At 34.0% G+C, this 9,650-nt stretch overlaps 1 long non-coding RNA gene across 1 annotated transcript; it reads left to right on the top strand.

Moving 5' to 3' along the window:
- The first annotated feature begins 1,525 nt into the window (after window positions 1-1,525).
- On the top strand, window positions 1,526-6,552 carry LOC145304140 (uncharacterized). The gene is made up of 3 exons (XR_013873997.1): window positions 1,526-1,652; window positions 4,620-4,689; window positions 5,792-6,552. It is a non-coding gene; the product is annotated as an uncharacterized LOC145304140 (long non-coding RNA).
- Window positions 6,553-9,650: the final 3,098 nt, after the last annotated feature.

The following is a 9,650-nucleotide window of genomic DNA, read 5'->3' as shown; positions in this document are numbered from 1 at the left end:
GGATTTTGCAACCAAAATGGTTGATTTAAGTAAGTAATCAACCCCAAAAATGGCTTATTTAAGTAAGGGTTTTGCAACAAAAATGGATGATTTAAGTAAGCAATCAACCCCAAAAATGTCTTAATTAAGTAAGGATTTTGCAACAAAAATGGATGATTTAAGTAAGTACTCAACCCCACAAATGGCTTATTTAAGTAAGGATTTTGTAGCAAAAACGGATGATTTAAGTAAGCAATCAACCCCAAAAATGTCTTAATTAAGTAAGGATTTTGCAACATAAATGGATGATTTAAGTAAGTACTCAACCCCAAAAATGGCTTATTTAAGTAAGGGTTTTGTAGCAAAAATGGATGATTTAAGTAAGCAATCAACCCCAAAAATGGCTTATTTAAGTAAGGATTTTGCAACAAAAATGGATGATTTAAGTAAGTAATCAACCCCAAAAATGGCTTATTTAAGTAAGCGTTTTGCAACAAAAATGGATGATTTAAGTAAGCAATCAACCCCAAAAATTGCTTAATTAAGTAAGGATTTAGCAACAAAAATGGATGATTTAAGTAAGTACTTAACCCCAAAAATGGCTTATTTAAGTAAGGATTTTGTAGCAAAAATGGATGATTTAAGTAAGCAATCAACCCCAAAAATGTCTTAATTAAGTAAGGATTTTGCAACAAAAATGGATGATTTAAGTAAGCAATCAACCCCAAAAATGTCTTAATTAAGTAAGGATTTTGCAACATAAATGGATGATTTAAGTAAGTACTCAACCCCAAAAATGGCTTATTTAAGTAAGGATTTTGCAACAAAAATGGATGATTTAAGTAAGTAATCAACCCCAAAAATGGCTTATTTAAGTAAGCGTTTTGCAACAAAAATGGATGATTTAAGTAAGTAATCAACCCCAAAAATGGCTTATTTAAGTAAAGATTTTGTAGCAAAAATGGATGATTTAAGTAAGCAATGAACTCCAAAAATGGCTTATTTAAGTAAGGATTTTGCAACAAAAATGAATGATTTGAGTCAGTAATCAACCCCAAAAATGGCTTATTTAAGTAAGGATTTTGTAGCAAAAATGGAAGATATAAGTAGGACATTAATCACAAAAATGGCTTGTTTAAGTAAGGATTTTGTAGCAAAAATGGAAGATATAAATAAGCAATCAACTAAAAATATAGCCTAAATGGCTGAGAAGGGATTAAATTTTGAGGAAAAATAATCCGGATTAAAATCTTAATCTGTAAGACATTTACCTCAAAAGCGTCCGATTTTGCTGATATTTATCAGCCACCCTTATTTTTGGGGTTTTTTGGGGGTTTATAGGGCAATAATAGTTCTTCAAGTAAGCAATTAACCTACGAAAATGGCTCGTTAGTCCGACATGTCCGATTTAAGTAAGCCACTTTTGTTGTAAAGTACGGACTTTCCCGATGTGAGCACGTCCTACTTAAATCTGACAAAAATGCTTATATAAGCACAAAAAAAGGTAAATTGCTGAGACAGAGATTACTAGGGTAAATTTCTGGGGGGGAAAAAGTGTTAGAGAATAAACGGAAATAAATCAAAAATCAAATGTTATTGTTGTCTATGTAGAACTAGGTTTGTGTGTGTCTGAACTCTGAACTGATTATTCGAAATATTTAATTAGTTACTAGGTAATCTTTCTTACTTTTTTTACGTTTTTTTTTTACATATTTGCTGAAAAATTTAGGGCACTGTTATTGAATTGTTTTTAAACTAGTTGTCTAAACTTTTTTACCAATTATACTAATCTAGAGCAGGGTAATCTTATTTCGATTTCTCATATCAAGAGATAAGGAGATGGGATAAAGGGGGTGGGTGGTTGGGGTGCACAGTTTTATTTTAACCCGCTGCCTTAGTTTCATTTATTAACCCTTACAGATCGGGGGTGGGGGCTCCAAGAGCCCCCCCCTCTAGTTTTTTCAATCTCATTTTTTTTGTAGGTAAGATGGAGTGCTGTGACTTCATGACTTTTTAAGTTTAGTAATTATACGTCGGCAAGAGTTGATTTTATTAGGATATCTGGTCTGTGTCGGTCGTGGTGTCCGGTCAAAGTCGGTTGGGTAGCACCAAAATTAAAAAAAAAATTCTAAATAAATCTTAATTTCTACATTATGACTTTTGTGTATAAGGAGAAACCTAAAATTTTTTTGGTGAATACTTAGATATCAATGACCTTCTCAGAAAAGTTGTGTTATGACCGTTTGACCACTCCCTGACCGACTTTATGACTGATTTTTGTCCGGCTTTTACTACAGACATATATCATGAATATCGTGGCTTCTATTACAGCTAGAGACCTATAATTTTTTTTTGGTAAATCCTTGAGCAACATCAACCTGATAAAAATATTAATTGGCGCCGCCAACCGCCGTTTTACCGCCGTAACCGCCGAAAATGGTGGTTTCCGTTTTTTGCCGTTTTTCGGCGATGATCAGAAAAAGTATTTTTTTTGTTATGAAAAATATTAGTTCGTCCTAAAATTTGGTCATCCTAGCTGCAAAATTGGCCGCTCTACAGCTGTTTTAAAATTTAGCGGCTGGCCGCTAAAAAGTGGCTAAGGAGCGGCCTGGCCGCTATGATTAGTAAAAGTAATTTTCTTTAAAAATACACATGAACCACCAGAAAAAAATTTTACGTCTTTATCTGTAACAGGAGCCGAGATAGAGGGGGGGGGGTTCTTGGAGCCCCCCCCCCCCCCCCCCGATCTAAGGTGGCACACCCCACCCGAAGGCGTGTTAGGTTAGAAAAAACCCCCCGTGGAAACGGTTTACACAGGATGTACCGGGACCTTATGGTGGTTTCAGAACATGCTTTCCCTAAATTGAATTAGTAGCTTCCCATAGTAGAGAATTTTAAAATTACTTTTGGTGATCAAATTTTACTTTTATTTTTAGAGTACCTTCACCTAACCTCCTTTATTGTCTTATTTTGTCTTTCATGTTCATCATGTAAATTCTTTCACATTACGGTTGAATTGACAGATATTGGAGCTTTCTAAAAAGGTCTCTAACAATTTTCTAGCTCTAATACTTTTTGAGATATCTTATTTCAAAGTATTGCTGTAAAATCATCTTTTACACAACAAAAAGGTGAAAAATAAAATGAGATATTTTAGAGAAAATTAGAAGTATCTACATATAAATCTATCTAACATTGCTTCAAATTGACCAAATTGGACAGTTAAGGTGCCTAAAACTATCTACATTCAATGGACAATCCAAATACATACTTTTTGAGACTTTATAAGTTGACAGGAGGTTGCTAAATTGTAATATCAAAGAAACAAATGTAATTTAATTTTAATTAAAAATCACTTGTAAGACATTTTTTTAAATGTAAAAGGTGTTTTAAGGAACTAGAAACTCATATCTGATAATATTTTTAAACATCTCAGTACTAGTTTAGAGTAACTAATGGTGTATATTAACAAAAAAATTGTTGCCTAAGAATAAATTGTTTCTTTTATTATTTTGAGATTATCCACGAAAGTCTTTTCATTACTATGTTTACTTAGTTAAGGTGGCAAAAACTAATTTTGTTTCATGAGGTTGTAAAGAATTTAAAAGGCCAATCAACTTTTCTTAGATAAAAATTACTAGAATTAGGAAATTACATTTGTAAACTGTTGGAAATGCTTACAATTCTTAGCAATTTTCGGTTTATTTACAATGATTATGTCTATTTTTTAAAAGATATGTTTCTATTTGTTCAAAATATCAGATGCTTGTGTTTTATTGGCTTTCTAATTACAAAGTGACAACTTTATACACTATAACTTACCTAAACATCCTTGCTAGAGTCTATTAAATATCAATTTATTTAAAAAAAACAGGAATTTTTTTTTCTTTAGAATTTTTAAAAATCACTTCAGCTTACTCCTATTGGCTTATATAGTCTTTGTAAGTATGAATTTGGATTTTCCATTGAATGTAGATAGTTTTAGGCACCTTAACTGTCCTATTTGGTCAATTTGGAGCGATACTAGAGAGATTTATATGAAGATAGTTGTAATTTTCTCTAAAATATCTAATTTTATGTTTCACCTTTTTGTTGCGTAAAAGATGATTTTACAGCAAAACTTTGAAATAAGGTATCTCAAAAAGTATTAGAGCTAGAAAATTGTTAGAGACCTTTTTAGAAAGCTCCAATATCTGTCAATTCAACAGTAATGTGAAGGAATTTACATGATGAACATAAAAGACAATATAAGACAATAAAGGAGGTAAAGTGAAGGTACTCTAAAAATAAAAGTAAAATTTGATCACCAAAAGTAATTTTAAAATTTTCTACTATGGGAAGCTACTAATTCAATTTAGGGAAAGCATGTTCTGAAACCACCATAAGGTCCCGGTACGTCCTGTGTAAACCGTTTCCACGGGGGTTTTTTTCTAACCTAACACGCCTTCGGGTGGGGTGTGGTGGGAATTGGGGCCCGAGCTGTAAGGGTTAAAGAACATGAAAATCTGGTGTAATAAAATCTGCTGTGGATTATAACTGATTCATAGCACAAAGTCTTCAATTAATTTCTAAAATATGGGGCGGGGGTTCATTGCTCATTAAGCACTTTGAGGGAAACAACCTAAACTCGTATTTTTTAGGTACATTCTGTATTTGGACTAGAAAGTGTTTCTGGTGAAAAGATCTCTGTTCATTAACTTCTATAAAGAGGTAAGAAAACCCGGATGACATCCTTAAGTAGCGAATCACAAAATAATGAAAGATGGACAAACGGACAAAGTGAGATATATACCTAGCAGATTTTTAGTGATTATAAATAAAAATTATTTTTAGAAAATCACAAAACCTTTCAGATTTATTTGTATTATATCGACAGATCAACAAAACAAGTAAAATGCTCATGGTATGAAAAATATTCACAAAAAAGTATTAAATAGCAACAGAGAATAATTTCCCCCAAAAGCCCTGGGGCGGACAGACAGACAGTGAATTGTGTGAACGAGTTTCTTTCATGGATCTAAAGGATATGACAATGGCCGATAAATTGATGTACATATCCAATGATGACACACAAAATTACCCATTCTTTAGATTAAAATTCCTGGTTGAAACGTTTAAACACTTAACTTAATAAACCAACCAAGTAAAATTAAGTATAGTCCTAAAGTTGCTAAGCCAACAATTAAGAAAATGTTATAATAAATCATTGGGGACTAGTATAATAAACAGCCCTTAATGCCCCCTTTTAGTTTGTTTGCTTCAGACAACAACTAAGAAGCTATAACAAGGATGAAAACATCCATAAAAGCGAAGCTCTGAAACGATAAGGATAAACGTACATTAACACTGAATAATTAGAATATAAATGAATAAGAGTCAACGCAAAATTGGGAGTAAATTTGTTGAAAAACATCTTGATACAGGATAATGTTTATGGACATAATTACATTTTTAGGCCTTATTGAGTTGCTTTGCTTATTATATTTTACTTTGTTGTCCCAGGAATCAGTATACCAAAATTCAGAACAATCAGATAATTAGATCACATAAATATTTGTGAAGAAGTAAAAATCAACATGTTTAAAATGGACGTACGGACATTCTGGTAATGATTATAGAGTTGCTGCGTTTTCTAAATCATACCTAACTACTACAGGAATCACCATGCAAAGTTTGAAATCGATACACCAATTCTAACATGCCTAAATTAACAAAAAAGCTATCCATCTCGGACGAACAGACAGACGTACGGACGGACCCTAATTTTAGAAAGCTTCGCTTTAAAAAATTAAAGATATTTTTGATGTTTAAGGCTTGGGAGAGTGTATCACCTGCTCTCAAGAAACTGGAGGTTGTAGTCAAAATGAGAATAAGGTAGGTGAATAATGTTCCAGTATGGCTTCCAAACTGATTAATATCCGTTGGATTAGAACCGGTTCTCAGCCATAATGAAAAATCATATTATAGCATCGTATTACAAACACTATTTACCACAAATGTTAAAATATAAATCATAAAATCAATATCAGTTTTGTCAGCCTGGGCTAATTGGTTTTAATCTTATAATCTTACATTTTAATATCTGCAATAAGCTGTCTATAATACGATTTGATAAATAACTATTCCTCAATCTTAACCAAATATTATCATTTCTTTGGATTAAAAATACTGGTTGAAAAGTTTGGACTAACATTTTCTATATTTCAACTTTTTCAAATTTTATTTACTGAGCAGGATCTTTTAATGCCATAGTCGTGGCCGAAGTCATGGCCGTAGTTGCAGCCGAAGCCACGGCCAGTGCTGCCAATAAAAACATGGATTTTTAAATGTTTGAAGTTTTACGTATTATTATTATTTTTTTCTTCATATTTTTACTTAGAATTCAAAAAGTAGTTGTGATTTAAAGATCGCATATAGCCTTGGCCACGCGTAGCCAATTTGGTTTAAAGGTCGCTATAGGGTTTGTGGCTGTACCTCTGGCAGCGGCAACAACAACGGCTACACATTTAAATTCAGCTCTGGTGTCCCTCAAATTGTCTACCAAAAAAATCTATTTTGATTGGATTAAAATAGGGTGTGTTAGTTTTTTTGTCACTATAACCCTAGTAATCTCTGTCTCAGCAATTTACCTTTTTTTGTGCTTAAATAAGCATTTTTGTCAGATTTAAGTAGGACGTGCTCACATCGGGAAAGTCCGCACTTTACAACAAAAGTGGCTTACTTAAATCGGAAATGTCGGACTAACGAGCCATTTTCGTAGGTTAATTGCTTACTTGAAGAACTATTATTGCCCTATAAACCCCTAAAAATCCCCAAAAATAAGGGTGGCTGATAAGAATCAGCCAAATAAGACGCTTTTGACGTAAATGTCTTACAGATTAAGATTTTAATCTGGATTATTTTTTCTCAACATTTAATCCCTTCTCAGCCATTTAGACTATATTTGTAGTTGATTGCTTACTTATCTTTTCCATTTTTGCTACAAAATCCTTACTTAAACAAGCCATTTTTGTGATTGATGTCCTACTTATATCTTCCATTATTGCTACAAAATCCTTACTTAAACAAGCCATTTTTGTGATTAATGTCCTACTTATTTCTTCCATTTTTGCTACAAAATCCTTACTTAAACAAGCCATTTTTGTGATTAATGTCCTACTTATATCTTCCTTTTTCGCTACAAAATCCTTACTTAAACAAGCCATTTTTGGGGTTGATTGCTTACTTAAATCCTCCATTTTTGCTGCAAAACCCTTACTTAAATAAGCCATTTTTGGGGTTGATTGCTTACTTAAATCATCCATTTTTGCTACAAAATTCTTACTTAAATAAGCCATTTTTGGGGTTGATTACTTACTTAAATCATCCATTTTGGTTGCAAAATCCTTACTTAAATAAGCCATTTTTGGGGTTGATTACTTACTTAAATCATCCATTTTTGCTACAAAATCCTTACTTAAATAAGCCATTTTTGGGGTTGAGTACTTACTTAAATCATCCATTTTTGTTGCAAAATCCTTACTTAAATAAGCCATTTTTGGGGTTGATTGCTTACTTAAATCATCCATTTTTGTTGCAAAACCCTTACTTATATAAGCCATTTTTGGGGTTGATTACTTACTTAAATCATCCATTTTTGTTGCAAAATCCTTACTTAACCCTTACAGATCGGGGGGGGGGGGTCATATTGACCCCCCCCCTCTAGTTTTTTCAATGTCATTTTTTTTGTAGGTAAGATGGAGAGCTGTGACTTCATGACTTTTTAAGTTTAGTAATTATACGTCGGCAAGAGTTGATTTTATTAGGATATCTGGTCTGTGTCGGTCGTGGTGTCCGGTCAAAGTCGGTTGGGTAGCACCAAAATTAAAAAAATATTCTAAATAAATCTTAATATATACATTATGACTTTTGTGTATAAGGTAGAAACCTAATTTTTTTTTGGTGAATACTGAGATATCAATGACCTTATGAGAAATGTGGTGTTATGACCGTTTGACCGCACCCTGACCGACTTTATGACCGATTTTTGTCCGGCTTTTACTACAGACATATATCATGAATATCGTGGCTTCTATTACAGCTAGAGACCTAAAATTTTTTTTGGTAAATCCTTGAGCAACAACAAACAGATAAAAATATTAATTGGCGCCGCCAACCGCCGTTTTACCGCCGTAACCGCCGAAAATGGCGGTTTCCGTTATTTGCCGTTTTTCGGCGATGATCAGAAAAAGTATTTTTTTTGTTATGAAAAATAAAAGTTCGTCCTAAAATTTGGTCATCCTAGCTGCAAATTTGGCCGCTCTACAGCTGTTTTAAAATTTAGCGGCTGGCCGCTAAAAAGCGGCTAAGGAGCGGCCTGGCCGCTATGACTAGAAAAAGTAATTTTCTCTAAAAATACACATGAACCACCAGAAAAAAATTTTACGTCTTTATCTGTAACAGAAGCCGAGATAGAGGGGGGGGTCAATATGACCCCCCCCCCCGATCTATTAAGGTGGAAATAGGGGCCCGATCTGTAAGGGTTAAATAAGCCATTTTTGGGGTTGATTGCTTACTTAAATCATCCATTTTTGCTACAAAATCCTTACTTAACAACTTTTTGAGGCAGACATTTCTTTATTTATGTTTCATTCGCCTCCGGTTTACCGTTTAGCCGTTATTTGCCGTCAAAGGCGTGATTTCTGGCGATTTTTGCCGTTTCCGAGGTTTTAATGGACATTTAGGAGGGGAAAGAGTTGTCCAATCAAGTTGATGATGAAGTACATTTTTGTAGGCAATTGCATTGGCTAAATTTCATGTGAAGTAAAATTTTTTGTACCTCTAACCGGTTTTGCTCCAGCTGAATCGATTTACAGATACCCCCTAAAAACCGGAAAAAACCGGTTTTTTATAAAATTCACGGCCGGTTTTGGCCGGATCCGGCTCAAATTTTGCATGGAGTCATCCTTTGATATTCCCAACAGTTGATACTTGACTCAGCAAGATCCCAGAAAAGTGTGGTATATCTAGGGGGGGGGGGGGAGTTTTGCTATCTGTTTAAAAGTATATCTAAATGTCTGTTGATTTGTCTGTCTACATTTACATCTGTCTGTTTGACTGTCTGTTTATCTTTCCCAGGAGATTATCTCAAACCGTTTGGGCGTGACGGCCCAAAAACCGCAAAAAATGGCCTAAAAATTGACCGGCCTGTCATTTCATCAAAGAAATCCATCAAAAAATCACAATTTGAAATTTTAATTAATTAATATCTTTTTTCTTATAAGAGATAATGACACAAGATTTTCACTTGGTGAAAATTCAGCATTGTGGGCCGCCTAGACTTTATATTTGGTGACCCTGGGGTGACGGGTTCAGTGCCCCCCACACCCACGAAGTGGGCATACTTTTGAAAATCACGTTTTTTCAGTTTTTCCCCTTAAAGGAGGGGAAGGAGTCGTTTTAGAGACTTCAAGCATCTCTTTGATGTTGAACAACTTTTTGAGGCAGACATTTCTTTATTTATGTTTCATTCGCCTCCGGCTTACCGTTTAGCCGTTATTTGCCGCCGAAGGCGTGATTTACAGATACTCCCTAAAAACCGGAAAAAACCGGTTTTTCATAAAATTCACGGCCGGTTTTGGCCGGATCCGGCTCAAATTTTGCATGGAGTCATCCTTTGATATTCCCAACAG

Source organism: Acartia tonsa, chromosome 13 (assembly GCF_053477335.1).
Source record: "Acartia tonsa isolate MP-2025a chromosome 13, ASM5347733v1, whole genome shotgun sequence".
NCBI classification, from domain to species: Eukaryota; Metazoa; Arthropoda; class Copepoda; order Calanoida; family Acartiidae; genus Acartia; species Acartia tonsa.
Note: the sequence above shows the minus strand (reverse complement) of the source record. Positions and strands in the feature narration are given on the sequence as shown.